The sequence below is a fragment of the Nicotiana sylvestris genome, chromosome 8 (genome assembly GCF_000393655.2).
Source record: "Nicotiana sylvestris chromosome 8, ASM39365v2, whole genome shotgun sequence".
NCBI lineage: Eukaryota > Viridiplantae > Streptophyta > Magnoliopsida > Solanales > Solanaceae > Nicotiana > Nicotiana sylvestris.
Window position 1 is genome coordinate 118096916 of NC_091064.1, and position 14105 is coordinate 118111020.

Here is a 14105-nt window from a genome sequence, read left to right on the forward strand (position 1 = left end):
AAATTTTTGAAATAGTACTTCACATGAAAGTCACCAAGCTCCTTGACGCATGAGCCTAAGCTGTAAGTTGCCACACTCCTGGCCTACATGAGTCTAAACTGTGTAGGGACACACAAAACAAAAACAAAGGTCCGCTAGGTTAAAAACCTCGAAAGAGGCGGACTATGCAAATATTAGGGGAAAAATGTTCGCTAGAATGAAAACCTCGGGAGAGGCGGCCTAGGAAAATAATTAGAACATGAAAAATAAAAATAAAAAACACATCTTTCTAAACTACGTTATGACTTGATCCTTTTCACTGATGTATGTAGGGAGCTTAAAGTTTCATTCTAAGTTTAGTCGCATGAGTTTTAAAAAATAAAATTTGACATCATGGAATCATAATATTAACTCTTTCAAATGCAGAGGCAAATTTAAATGAGAAAAAGAAGATAATTTGGTACCAAAGCATAAAAGCCATTTTATTGTTTCAATATTGAAAAGGTTATGTACATCAATGATAAAAAGCAGAATGAGAATCATCCTATACAATGAATATAAAGTCGTGTAGATGAACGAAAGATAAGTACGGTTTCCAACTCATTCGTGACTTCTCCATATGATGGATCATCCTTGATGGCATGCTCATGGCATATAGCAGCTTCCATAATCCCTTAACTATGTGTTTTGTTGTTGAATCATAGGCTCTTGGTCCACTTCTTCTATTTGAAGTTCCCATACATGAGCATGTACCTCGCCCTCAAAAGTTCCATCATTATGTGAGCACCTTGGGTAAGCTTCATGGATATCAAAAATTTGAGTATACACAACTTTTGGGAAATGGGTACTTTCATATGATGATCTCTCTACAGCAAGTCCGTATTTTGCATGGAGATTTTGCTCATTGCTTGTTGCTCGAAACATCAACATATTCACATCTTGTGTACCTTCTTGGTCTGACACTAAGACCTATTGAGCTCATTTGCAAGTCTGCAAAAGAAATAAATAAGAAGATAAGATTTGTGTTGATAGCCAAAGTCATGACATGCAAGGTTGTAGAACCAATTTAAAAAATGTGTAGGCTAACTAAGAGTGAAAGGAGCCTCCATCTTTGATACAGTTATAGTTCTTGACGTCTTAATTTCATAGGACCAAACAGTTGGTGATTCTGACGCTTCTAGTTCATGATACAATTATTTTTGCCGAAAGTATGCTAACCTGAAATTCACTTCATTAGGTCAAATTGGAAAATTTTCTGTTGATAGCCCTAAAGGAGTTTTTCCATGAAATTTATATGTGTCTGAGGTCTTTGAGTTATATTCTAATGGCACAAACAGATTGCAATGTGAACATTTCTAGCTTGAGATACGAATTCTTCAGCGAGAGTGACCAAAGCTAAAAAAAATATGGCAGACATCAAGAGCGACTTTAATATATTATTGCGGAAAATACAAAAGGAGTTTTGCCACGGTATTTTACAGTTCCTGTGTCTTTTTTCCATCAGCATAGAGGGCTCGCATTTCCGACGTTCCTAGCTCAAGATTTGATTTTTTTTCGACAAGAGCGAACAAATCTGAAGAACGAGCATGGCAGATGTCTGGAGCAAACTTCCAAATATTATTGCAGCCATTCTTAAAGGATTTTAATTGTGATAATCTCAAGTGTTTTGTGTTTTGGAGTTTTCTCTCCAGTAGCATGGATGACTCCCAATTTTCACACCCCTAGCTCAAGGTATGAATTTTTCAGTAAGAACATGCGGTGCTGTAAAGTCGAAACAGTAGACATGTGTATCATTTTCAAAAATTTATTCTGGCTTGTCCTAAGGGATTTAAAGCCCTAAATTTTAGATATGTCGCACTAGTACGAGTTAAAATTTTGTAGAATCAAATAGATCACAGTTTAGATACTCCTAGCTCGAGATATAGCTCTTTTAGAGAGATTGCACAGTCTTGTAAAGTCGAAATGGCAGACATGTAAATCAGCTTCAGAAGTCGATTTCGGCTAATTCCGAAGAAATTTGTGGGCATCTGAAGCATTAACAATTTAATTGAATTTTTTGAAGTCCAATTACATATACATATCAAATTTTATTCAGTTAAATAGTTTAATTAGACTTGACAAATTAAATAAGTCCATTTTATTTTCAAGCCCAAAGTCTATTTCAACTTAAAGCCGAGACCGATGCTATGTGTTAGGTAAAATGGCATGTCCAGTCAAATTAAAAGCCAACAAGATAACGCCACATATTAAAATGAAGTGGCAATCCAAGTCAAAAAGTAAGGACCAACCACAAGTCGTCAAATGTCTAAAATGACATGTTTTGGCCAATGTCATGCAACCCTTATCACATAACTTGTGTGATAAGTTTGATGACTCACATGATCCGATCAGAATCAAGCAAGAAACCTCATATGCAATTGGACTACCATATACAACTATAAATAGAGGAGTTACATAACTCTCTAGGGAGATTTAGAGTTGAAGAAGAGTATTCCACAGTTGGTGAAGGCATCCACAAATAGAAAGATTAATTATCAACCGCATAGTTCTTCAACAAGAACAAAGTGATAAACAAAGTTCTTTACGGAGATCAACCCAAAACGACGAAGTGTTGCTCGACATTCTTGGAGATTAAATACATCACAAGAAGGTCCACATCAAACTATATTCGAGAAAAATGCTATTCAAGCTCTCGAATCACGGAGAACTTTAGAAGAAGAATCAAGAAAATACGTAGAATTGTACTCATGAATATTAATCGATAAAAAATCTTTTTCTTCATATTTTGTTGCAGATTATTTTTCCATACAGTAAAAATTTATCGCAATCAGGACGTTATTCATCCATTAATCTACTAGATAGAAATTTTAGATCAGATAGAAGATGTAATTTCTTAAGAGGTCCAAGAGGCGGAACTTCAAAAAAGCAAAAAGAAAAAGTTATTTTCAAATGCCCTTTTCCAACTTCAACTTCAAATAACCGTTTTATCAATTTGAGCCAAATTATGCGAACAACATGTGAATATTTTACATGAAAAACTTGTAAAACTAAATTAGTACGGAAATGCAAATTAAAGAACCAATATTTCCTTGTTTGCCTGTGAGTTCATTTGAACCACACATAAATATTTTGAGCAAACATAGCATGCTAAATACGGAAATGCAAATTAAAGAACCAATATTTAATTTTATAGGTGGGCGTTTCTCGAGTAGACATGTGGCAATGGTGTAGATGGGTCAACAATCAGCTAATACCTAATACATACATATGACTGGTATTATGCGAATTCCAAAGACACAAACATCATAAAAGTAAATTTGAAAGCAAGGCTCCGATTAGAGAAAGCAACATTAAAGGGGCAACCATTACAGAAACTCTCAGCATTTACTTCCAACGTTATGCAGTCATCAAGAGAGTTCTTATTCATCTTAAGAGGGCGAGACTTGATGATCTTTTCTCCTCAGATTTAATTATAAATAGCAACATTTGTACTCATTATAATGACACGATCAACAAGAATTAAAAATCTATCTTTCTTTCTCTCTTTTTCACAGTTTTATACAGAAATGTTGTGTTTGAAGCTTACCCGTTATCTTGATTCTGGTTGAATTTATCTAAAATACAGGATTGTTCTTTGTAAAGTAACTTTATTTTATTATCTTTATTCTTTTTAATTTACTAAGCAGATCATCTTAATCCACATGTCTATAAATCACTTATACAAATTCAACTGTATCTTTTTACGGGTAAATAATTTGGCACCTACCATGAGGCATAGATAATTATGGTGTTATTCTGATTTGCTCATTGTTTGCTAACTTTTTTCAAAAAAAAATTCAATATTAGCAAGCATACTGTAATTATGGCTGTCAATAATTTGCTCAATGCTGGTGTGAAGAACAACAACGAGCCTATGGGTAATGTACATCCTATACGCAATGGATCGGGACAAGATGATTCAACTGGTGAAACTCATTAGGACGGGAACAAATCAACTCTAAGTCGGGTGAAAAGGAATGTTCAGCGTACAAGGAGTCCCACTCCTGATGATTTGGATGATCAACCTGTTGCCGATACTGTAAAAGTTTTGAGAGCACAACAAAGGAAAATTGTGAACCCTCTCTCAAGACAGGACCTGATAATGTCTGAGTTGCAACAAGCGATATCGACAGCTTCAAATAACTCAAATGATAGAGTTTCGAGCCTCTCCTAGAGTGCATATAAATCAAACGGTTCCAGGAACCGGTAATGTAGCTTTAAGGGGGAGTTTAGATCGGACAATAACCGGGATGGAGGTACAGGTAATGGATCCAGAAATAAAACTACCACAAATAATCCTTTTAGGACCGAATTCATGAGGTGCATGAGAGAGACAAATACCCAAATGAATCAAAATGTTAATGAATTCCATGTTAGGAGGAACCATATTTCGGGAGCATCTCCGGTCCTAAAGGGCCGGACTCAAAGTAATATATACAGTTTCCATTTAAACTTAGTGTGGCTCTGGAGTTGATTCCAATGAGGTTTAAGATGCCAGATATTCCAAAATACAATGGAATATGGTACCCATTGGAACAGATTAAAACGTACACCACTGCTGTAAAGAGAAACGATTTGGCTCAATATGAAATCATAATAGTTTTGCTAAAGAAAGTTGGATAGACCCTAACGAAAGAGGCTTTAACATGTTGCTCACTTTTATCTGAACATTCAATTGATTCTTTTGAAATGCTTGCATATTCTTTTATTAAAGCTCACATTGGAGCAAAGAAAGTTCAAGCACGAAAAACACACATCTTCAGAATCGCTCAAGGAGACTCACAATTACTTGGAGAGTACCAGATTAGGTTACAAAAAGAAAAAATGTTGCTACCGGCAGTACCAGATGAGTAGGCAGCGGAGGCATTTATCAAGGGCGTTAATCCCTGATGCCTTAAGAAAGTTGAAGGAAAGCTTGTTGTAGTTTTAGAAAACCACATGGGTTGATGTTAATAATCATTATGAATAAAAAGTCAAAATAGAAGATGATAAGTTTAGTTTTTTGGTTGTTCATAATTATGATCTAAACCTAGAAAGGTCAAAAAATAACCTCGACACAGATTGAAGGTCCTATAGCAGCCGATTCCAACCATACGCGTCAAACGAATGATCAGATTTTTGGACAACGAAAGGACGTGGAATTAGAGGTTATTAGTTGGTTGAAAGACCTGATCAGGGAACTTTAAGGTTTGGTGACGTTTTTTTGCTTTTCTTCTGTCTCGGCGATGGCTTCAATGGCCTTCAGTGCCAGATCAAACTCCTCATCATCACAGATCATTCCAACTACTGGCCCATTGATATGAGTAGGCATAATATTGTTCGTCATATTAGGGGCCTCTTCATCCCCAAGAACTATTGCCTTGACCTTGATGAGGTCTTCCACTGCTCCTTTAAGAGTCCAATAGTCTTCAGTATCATGTCTCATTGCTTTAGAGTGGTATTCGCATCTAGCATCAGCTCGGTGTGAGGGGGACTTGGGGTTCGTCCGGTTCGGGGCTACTAACTATAGTAGACCTAGCCTGATTAGCTTTTGAAACAAACTTGAATGCAATTCACCAATAAGGATGAACTGATTCCTTTTGAGGGGATCTCTTGGGTGAGGATTGTATTGGGGAATATTTGGTTAGGAATTATATGGAGCTTGGTAGGGACAGAAATTTTTCGGAGGTGGAGCTCGGTTTTGTGCATAATGTTGTGGCCGCGTATAAGGTTGTGCGTTCATCGCCGCATAGAGAGGCGGTGCCACGACATAAGCAGCATTTTGATGGGGATAAAAGTGTTATGGGACCTTAGGAAGCATATATGATTGGTGGAATGACCTGCGACCCCCCATCGAGCTCGAAGTCATCATGGCTCCCTCTTGCCTCATGTTTCTGTTTATCAAACCCACTGAACCATTCTGAAAGGCCTGTGATGTGGCCTTAAAAGCAGCATGACTCATAATTCGGCCCGTTTTAAGACCATTTTCGACCATTTCTCCAATTTTGATAGCCTCAGCGAATAGTTTACCTATAACGGACATTACGTTCTGAAAGTAATCCGCCTCTTGGGCCTATAGGAATACCGTAATCATTTCTTCTTCGTCCATTGGAGGCTTTACCCCAGTGGCTTTCTCGTGCCAGTTGACAGAATATTCGCGGAAGCTTTTAATAGTTTTCTTTTTCAAATTGGACAAAAAGTTTCTATCGAGAGCGATGTCCACATTATACTCGAATGGGAGGATAAAATCTCGGGCCAAATCGTCTGACACATGCCAATGGGTAATTTCTTGATCCATGTACCACTCGGAAGCAATTCTAGTGAGACTTTCTCCAAAATTGGCCATTAACAACTCTTCTTTTCCACTGGCGCCCCTCAACTGGTTACAATATCATTTCAGGTGAGCAATCGGGTCTTCGTGCCCGTCATACTTTTCAAATTTTGGCATCTTGAAGCTAGCTGGTAAGTGGACATGGGGAAACATTCACAATTCAGCGTAAGAGACGCTCTTTTGGCCGCTCAGGTCTTGCATACTCTTTAAGCTCTGCTCCAAGCTTTTCATCTTCCGAATTATTTCCCCTTACTCGGGATTCTTGACAACCTTTTCTTGCTCAACCGAGAAGTCACATTGCGGAGGCTAAGTAAATGAGAGTGGTGTCACATATGTTATTTATGGTTGAAATTGTGGACCCTAAACGGTAAACGTTGGAGGCTAAACATACGGACGTGGTATAGTGTGTTGTGCAGTGGTGCAGACTGGTGTTGCAGAGAACATTGCTGACGGTGCCTTTGAAGCCATCGCCTGGTGGCGAACCACAGAAGGCATTCCGGGACTGTTAAACGGCATTGGAGGGTACCCGCATGGGATAAACGGGTTGGACATGGAGGCGTTGGCAGCCCCACATGATCTTGGGATCAACTCAGGGAACTGTAATGACTCGGCCGGTCGTTTAAAGAATTACCACCATGATCCCTTATTAACTGCTTTCCCCATATTTATTTCTGCTATTTTGATTTGCCGGGATATTTGGTTTTGAGTTTCGGAGTGTTTTGGGACACTTAGTCCCTAAAAGAGAGCTTAAACTTTAGAATTTGGGACGTAGTCGAAGTAGTGTGAAGACGGCCTCAGAATGGAATTCCGTCGGTTCTGTTATCTTCATTGCGTGATTTTGGGCTTAAGGGCATGTTCGGAATGTGTTTTGGAGGTCCGTAGCTTATTTAGGCTTGAAATGCTGAAAGTTGAATTTTTGAAGTTTTCAGTTCGATAATGAGATTTTGATATCGGGGTCGGAATGGAATTTCGGAAGTTGAATAGCTCCGTAGTATTGAATGTGACGTGGTTGCAAAATTTCAGGTCATTCAGACGAGGTTTGATAGTCATTTTGATCGAAAGCGTAATTTGAGAGTTTTTGGAGTTCTTAGGCTTGAATCCAATGTTAAATTGGTGTTTTAATGTTGTTTTGAACGTTCTGAAGGTTGTAACAAGTTTGAATGATTTTGTAGAATTGGTTGTCATGTTTGGTTGAGGTTCTGGGGGGCTCGGGTGTATTTCGGATGCTCAACGAACCATTTTTGGACTTGGAGAAGGATCAGATTTCTGCTGGTATTTGTTGTAGACTTTTCTTCATCGCGATCGCGTGAGGAGGCTTGCGATCGCAAAGGCTTAGATGAGGCAGAGGGGATTTTGTTCTACGTGATTACGGGAAAGGGAGTGCAAATGTGTAGTATTGGCAGGAGTTGAATCACGAACGTGTGGGCTACGCCGCGTTCACGTAGAGGAAAAAGTAAGGCAGCTGAGGAGTGGAAGATTTTGTCTTCGCGATCGCGTAGTGCTGAGCAGTGCAACATCGCGATTGCGTAGGGTTTATCGCGTTCACGTAGGTTATTTTTGCGGGTCAGTGAAGTTGCTCTTCGCGATCATGTGGGAGTTTTTGCGATCACGATTAAGAACGCGTCTGGGCAGAATATAAAGTTCAAAATCGAGGGTTTTGAGTTCATATCACAAAAATTGAATTAGGAGCTCGGTAGGAGACAAATTTTGGAGGGAGCTTGCGGGTAATAATTCTTAACTCTTTTTTGCTTATAACCCATTAATCTAATCATGAATTCATCATCTAATTTCGAATTTTGGGGTGAGAAATTAAAGATAAATTTGGGAAAGTTCTTAGACCTAATTTTCGAGTTTTGATTGGGGATTTGATATTAGATTTGGATAATTTTGGTATGGTTAGACTCGTGAGTGAATGAGGGTTTATAATTCATAACTTTTACCTGATTCCGAGATGCGGGCCTGAGGGCTTTTTGGGCAATTTTCTTAATTTCGCATGTTAGCTTCAAATTAATTAGTGGAATTAGTTAATTGAAGTTATATTTACATTATGCAATTGATTTGAATAGATTTGGGCCATTTGGAGTCGAGTACTCGTGGCAAGAGAGTGGTTTCTTGTTATTTTTTAGCCGGTTCGAGGTAAGTGGCTTGCCTAACCTTGTGTGGGGGACTCCCCTTAGGATTTCGTATTGTTGATATTTGAGATGCCTTGTACATGAGGTGACGAGTGCGTACTTGTATGAATGGTTGAAAATTCTATTTTCATTAAGTAACTATAATTGTGTTTCCTTTCCTGTTTATACTACTTGCAATTTAAGCCTACTATTAGCTTAGGGAAACATGTCTAATTGACTTAATTGCTTTACTTGCTCAAACTGCTTTATTTGAATTATGTGCAGCATGGTAGGTTAGAAATACCTATTTACCTTGGTATGAAATTTGGATTGAATTGAATATTCTCTGTGTTGCTGCTGTGTGTTTACTTTGGGACTATGGATTTGTATTCCGGTAGATCCCCCTGCACATTATATTGGAACTATGAGACTGCACCCGGTAGATTCCCCCAGTACTGGGTAATTATATTTGGGACTACGGATCGGGATTCTAGTAGATCCCCGAGCACTATGAGTTGGACTACGGGATGACACCCGGGAGATCCACTGGATATTTACATTTGGGGACTACAAGACGGTATCCTGGGAGATCCCCGGTTGTTATCTCTGTGTTGAGCTGTATTCCTATGTGATTATTTTGTCTCTGTTATAGTTGTTATTATTCTTATTATCCTGTGTTACTTCATACTGTTAGCATTTAATTATATTATCATATTCTATACTGTTTTACCTCGTTTTTCAGCTATAATCAGTAGGGCCCTGACCTTCCTCATCACTACTCAATCGAGGTTAGGCTTGACACTTACTGAGTACCGTTGTGGTTTACTCATGCCCTTTTTACGCATGTTTTTTATGTGCAGATCCAGGTACTTCGACTCAACCCTACTACCCTTGAGGCGAGGAGATTCTCTAGAGACTTTGAGGTATATCTGCAGCGTCCGCAGACCGAGGAGTCCCTTTCCATTCTCTCTTACAGTATTAGCCCTTTTGTATTTACTTTTGTTTAGACATTATGGAGTTAGACACTTGTAGTTATTCAACAGCTTGTGATTTCATGAGATTCCAGATTTTGAGAAGTTGTTCAGTTTTTGAGATCTTGTATTAGTATATGCCGAACGACATCTTAAACGTTTTTATATTTGCTTATCTTCAGTTTTTATTAGTTTTTCCGCATTTTGTTTCTTTTTCCGCAACTGTTAGGCTTACCTAGTCGTAGAGACTAGGTGCCGTCACGACAGCTCACGGAGGGAGAACTTGGGTCGTGACAGGAACCAAGGAATTGCAATCGGCGGTTCCCTACAACTAGATCAGGCGTCCCACATTTCCAACATGCGGAGACGTAGCATCCTATTCTCTTTAGCAGTTGTTGATTCTAGTTGTGGAATAGCCAGTGCCGGTCTATCCTCAAGATTGATAATTGGTAGATGACTTTAGTAGGCCATAGGATCCCTATCTTTGGATCTTGTGAAGTAAGGATGGGAAGCCAAATTACCAACAAAAACCAACCACCTGAACAGAACCTGGCTAATTTGCACACACAACAACCTTGTTAGCTTTGAGACATTTAACAGATAGGAAATCGCACGTTGGGATGCAATACACCTAACAGCTAAATACTTCTACCATGTGTTTGAACGGTTGTGTATTTCATCCCGGCTTTAATTAACCTTTTTTCACTCGAATACCTCTTCTCTTTTTTATTTCACAGTTTTTTTTTTGGATTTTTTCACTCTAACTTTTCTCTATTTTGTTTTTGTTGTTTTTTTTGCGCTCTTTGTTTTGCCCCCTTTTTTTATCACTCTTTGTTTTTCTCTCTCACTTTATTTATGGCTAATGATCGCATCCTGACACCGCATGAATCATATCATTACGTAGTTCAGGGATAGCAAAAACAAAGTAAATAAGCTAACTCTTTTCTAATTTATTCATCAATCTCTTTATTTATTTGTTTTTTTTTTTTGAAAATCATACCACAAATGCTCCTAACAAGGAAAATATTTTGGATTTTGAATTTTTTTTTGTTTTTTGTTTGGGTGGGGGGGGGGGATGAAGGGGGAAATTTTTGAAAGAAAAACTTCTTAAGAAAATATTATTGGATTTCGATTTGTTTATATTTTTTTATGCTTTTTTTTCGAAAATTTTCGAAGGAAAGGCTTCTAAAGAAGAAAGAAATATTTTTTGATTTTGATTGATTTTACTTTTTTGAATTTTAGGGAGACTTCTAAAGAAGGAAAAAACCATATTTTCGATTTTGATTTTTTTTTCGAATGAAAAACTTCTAAAAAGAAATAAAAAATATTTTTGGGTTTAAAATTTTATTTTTTTTATTTGCGATTTTCTAAGAAAAGATTTCTAAAGAAGGAAACAAAGGAAAATAGTTTTGGATTTTTAAAAATTGGTACTGAAATCGATGAGGTTTGCCTATGTATCTCACATCCGATGAGAATCAGACCCGCGTAATTCAGTCAGTTTTGACACAACAGGAAAAATATGACTTTTGAAAACATTGGCTCATATTGAAATGACTTTTTTGCTCAAAAATTCGACAGAGTTTTGGATTGTTTTTCAAATACCTGAATTTTTCAGAACCGGGTAAATTTTCTCTCTCCTGCCTCACTCTTGGGTTTTTCTTGATTTTCTTTCCCTACTCTAGAGGCTGGTCAACATGCAAGTTGAAACAAACAAATGCACAAGTAACATGTAAAATGCATCAGAATGGTCTTTTAATTTGGGTACACCCGTCCTAGACGGACCCAACCTCTGTGTTGTGTCCCCAAAGTTAAATGCACGTGATGCAAACAAATATTCCTACTAGGGATCCGGCATAAAGCTATGTTATCATAGGTTTGAATCCTGGGGTGTGTTGTTCTAGACCAAGCTTACCCGAGCGGACAACTTGAGCCGGGAGGGTGGGAGGCAATGTACCAGGAACAAAAAGGCTATCCGGCTTTGTAACTGATCTAATCCTCGTTCTAAATTAGGGATATGACACTCTAACAGAAACGAAGCCATGCCAACATCCGCTTCCCAGAAGATTTAGAAGACTCAGAGAAAAGAAGGGTGGCATAACAGTTTATATATACAATTCACAGAATATTGAAGCGATAAATGAGCGGCAATTAGCACATTAGGTCCAAACATGTAATATCAGACAATCACAAGAAAGCCAAGTATAACAGTTATTCTAAGCTCGAATTCTGAACCATAAACCAGAAGTTTTGGGTTCTTTTCCCCAGTAAACTTGCTAGAGTTGTCACACCTTCTTTTTCTAAAGATAATGGAGTTTTTCCAATTAAAGTAACGTTATTAGAAATGGAATTATTTATTTTTACAAAGTTGCCACTTGAAATAATTATTATGGTGTCTCAAGTCACCGGTTTATTTTAAAATCCTAAATCGAGGAAATTGACTCTATTTATGGTCCGCGAACACAGAAGATCGAGTAAAAAATTCTGTTAACCCGAGAAAAGGTGTGAGACACTCCCGAGTTTTATGGTTTTAGCACGGTCGCTTAACAATTAATAATTGGCTTAAGTATCTGAATTAATACATGATTAAAACCTTTTATGCGTTACCGCTTCTATACCGCTTTTAATTATATGTTTTAAATAATTATGGAGTTTATTTGAAACAAGTCACGATGTCGTGCACTTGTTGTTTTAGGCACATCGCAAATTATGCCACGTGAAATGCACCTGTGATTTACAACATGCTATTATCATTATTATTTGAAGTTAAGGACCAAGTCGCGTGAGTGCGCACTTGAATTTTGGATTTATATATCATAGTTATGCCACGGGAACTGTACCAATAACCATGATAATTAAATTATTAATATTCACCTAAAGCAACTAATGTGTGTAATCTTATTAGAGTTATTTTTGTAAAGCTAATTTGAGATTATTGTAAGGCCAAGAGTTTTTGAAAATTATTTGGGAAGATGTACTCAACTTGTATTCGAGTGCGAACCAAAATCCTTGTTGTGACTTATGAGATTTAAAAGTCTAAAATCTCATTAATCTCATATTAAAATCACATGGCCCAATGATTCTAATACACCACAGTTTGTTCAACTTAAGATTTCATTTTTCAGATTTTATATTGGACAATTGACTAACTTTAAACTTAATATCTATCTTCTTTCATGAAACAAGAAATTAAAATAATAGAAACATGCAACAAAACATCAACTAAGGAATAAAATGCTAACATAAATATTATTGATAAAATGAATTTCCTTTAAAGAATTGACTTATTTACTTTCCTAATCTAACATGGATTTATCAGATTATATTAACCTAACAACATGGATGAGAAGCTCACGTTTTAAATAGTAGCAAAATTGATTTCAACCAAACAAACATAAACAAAAGAAAAGAAAAGAAAAGAAAAAATAATACAACATCTGGATAGATCTAAACTAAAACAGAAGCATTATAAGAAAGAAACAGTAAATTAAAAAGAATGAATCCTTCATTGATAGATTTCTAACCTTTTTGCTGCTTACAAAGAAGCGACAGTCAAATGAGGTACTGACTGGAACCTCGGACCAGCAACGGGACCTCGAACGAAAAATCGGGACTCGCAACCTCGATCAACCTTGGACTATTTTGAGGTATTATTGGGCTGTTTTGGGTGGTGTTTTGGCTGGAGTTTGGAGCTAAAAATGGTGGTGGTTTGGGGTGGTTTTTGGGGTTGTTCGGGGACTATTTTTTAGCTGGTTCTTCAGCTAATTTGCGGCTGTTTTCAGCTGCGTTTTTGGCCTGCTTTTCGAGGTGTCTTTGGGCGATTCATGCCTGGACTGTTTGGTGGTTTGGAAGGGTTGGTTTGAGGTAGATTTTGGGGCTGATTTTGCGGAGTTTTTAGTGGTTAAAATTTGAAGTTCATGGGCTGAAGATGGAGCTTAAATTGCAGCTCTTTTAGTGATGGAAGAATCTGGTTTTGGGACTATTTTAATGGAGGTTTTACTTGGGTTTTGGAGCTGATTTTTTGCTGGTTTTCTGCAACTGCTGTTACTGTATTTTTGGGGTGTTTAAAAGGTTAAGATCTGGAGAAAAAGTGATGGAAACAGGGTACTTCAAGGCTGTATTTTATGGTTTAAAAATGGTGTAACAATGGTGCCTAATTAAGGAGAAAATGGAGGTGTTTGGGTGGTGGATTAGCTACATGATCTTGTGATTGAGTTTAATATGAAACTTCCATGTATTTCTCTTGAGGAAGGAGAGGCAGGGACGGCTATTTTCAGTGAAGAAGAAAGGGGAAGGCTGCTTCGTTTTGCTTTTTCAATTTTTCTTTCTCTCCAAATCTATCTTATTTTTTGTATTCTTTTCTAAGGTGTGAATTCCTCTCCAAGAAACGAGTGCACAACTCCTTTTGTGCAAGAGTGTGACACGCATTTTTGTAGTGTGAGCATGTGAAGTCTGTTACAAAGATATGGAAAATTATGTTAGGTGGCATTTTCGCATTGGTTCTTTTTTCCTTTTCTATTTATTAAAGATAATCAAAATTAAAGATATTACGCTAAAACTAAAAACTAAAAAAATAAAAGAAACAATTAAAAACAAGTTATAAAATTGCTAGTCTTACAAAAATTAGAAGAAAAATATATGCTAGTGAATTATTTTTTCTTTTGCAAAGTAAAACAAAGCTAGTAATCCAAAAATGTG

The 14105-nt window shown here is 37.2% G+C and overlaps 1 long non-coding RNA gene across 1 annotated transcript; it reads right to left on the minus strand.

Moving 5' to 3' along the window:
- Positions 1 to 435: 435 nt before the first annotated feature.
- Positions 436 to 13810, minus strand: LOC138874529 (uncharacterized). Its single transcript, XR_011401512.1, has 2 exons — positions 12932 to 13810; positions 436 to 969 (listed from the first exon to the last, which is right to left on the minus strand). It is a non-coding gene; the product is annotated as an uncharacterized lncRNA (long non-coding RNA).
- Positions 13811 to 14105: the final 295 nt, after the last annotated feature.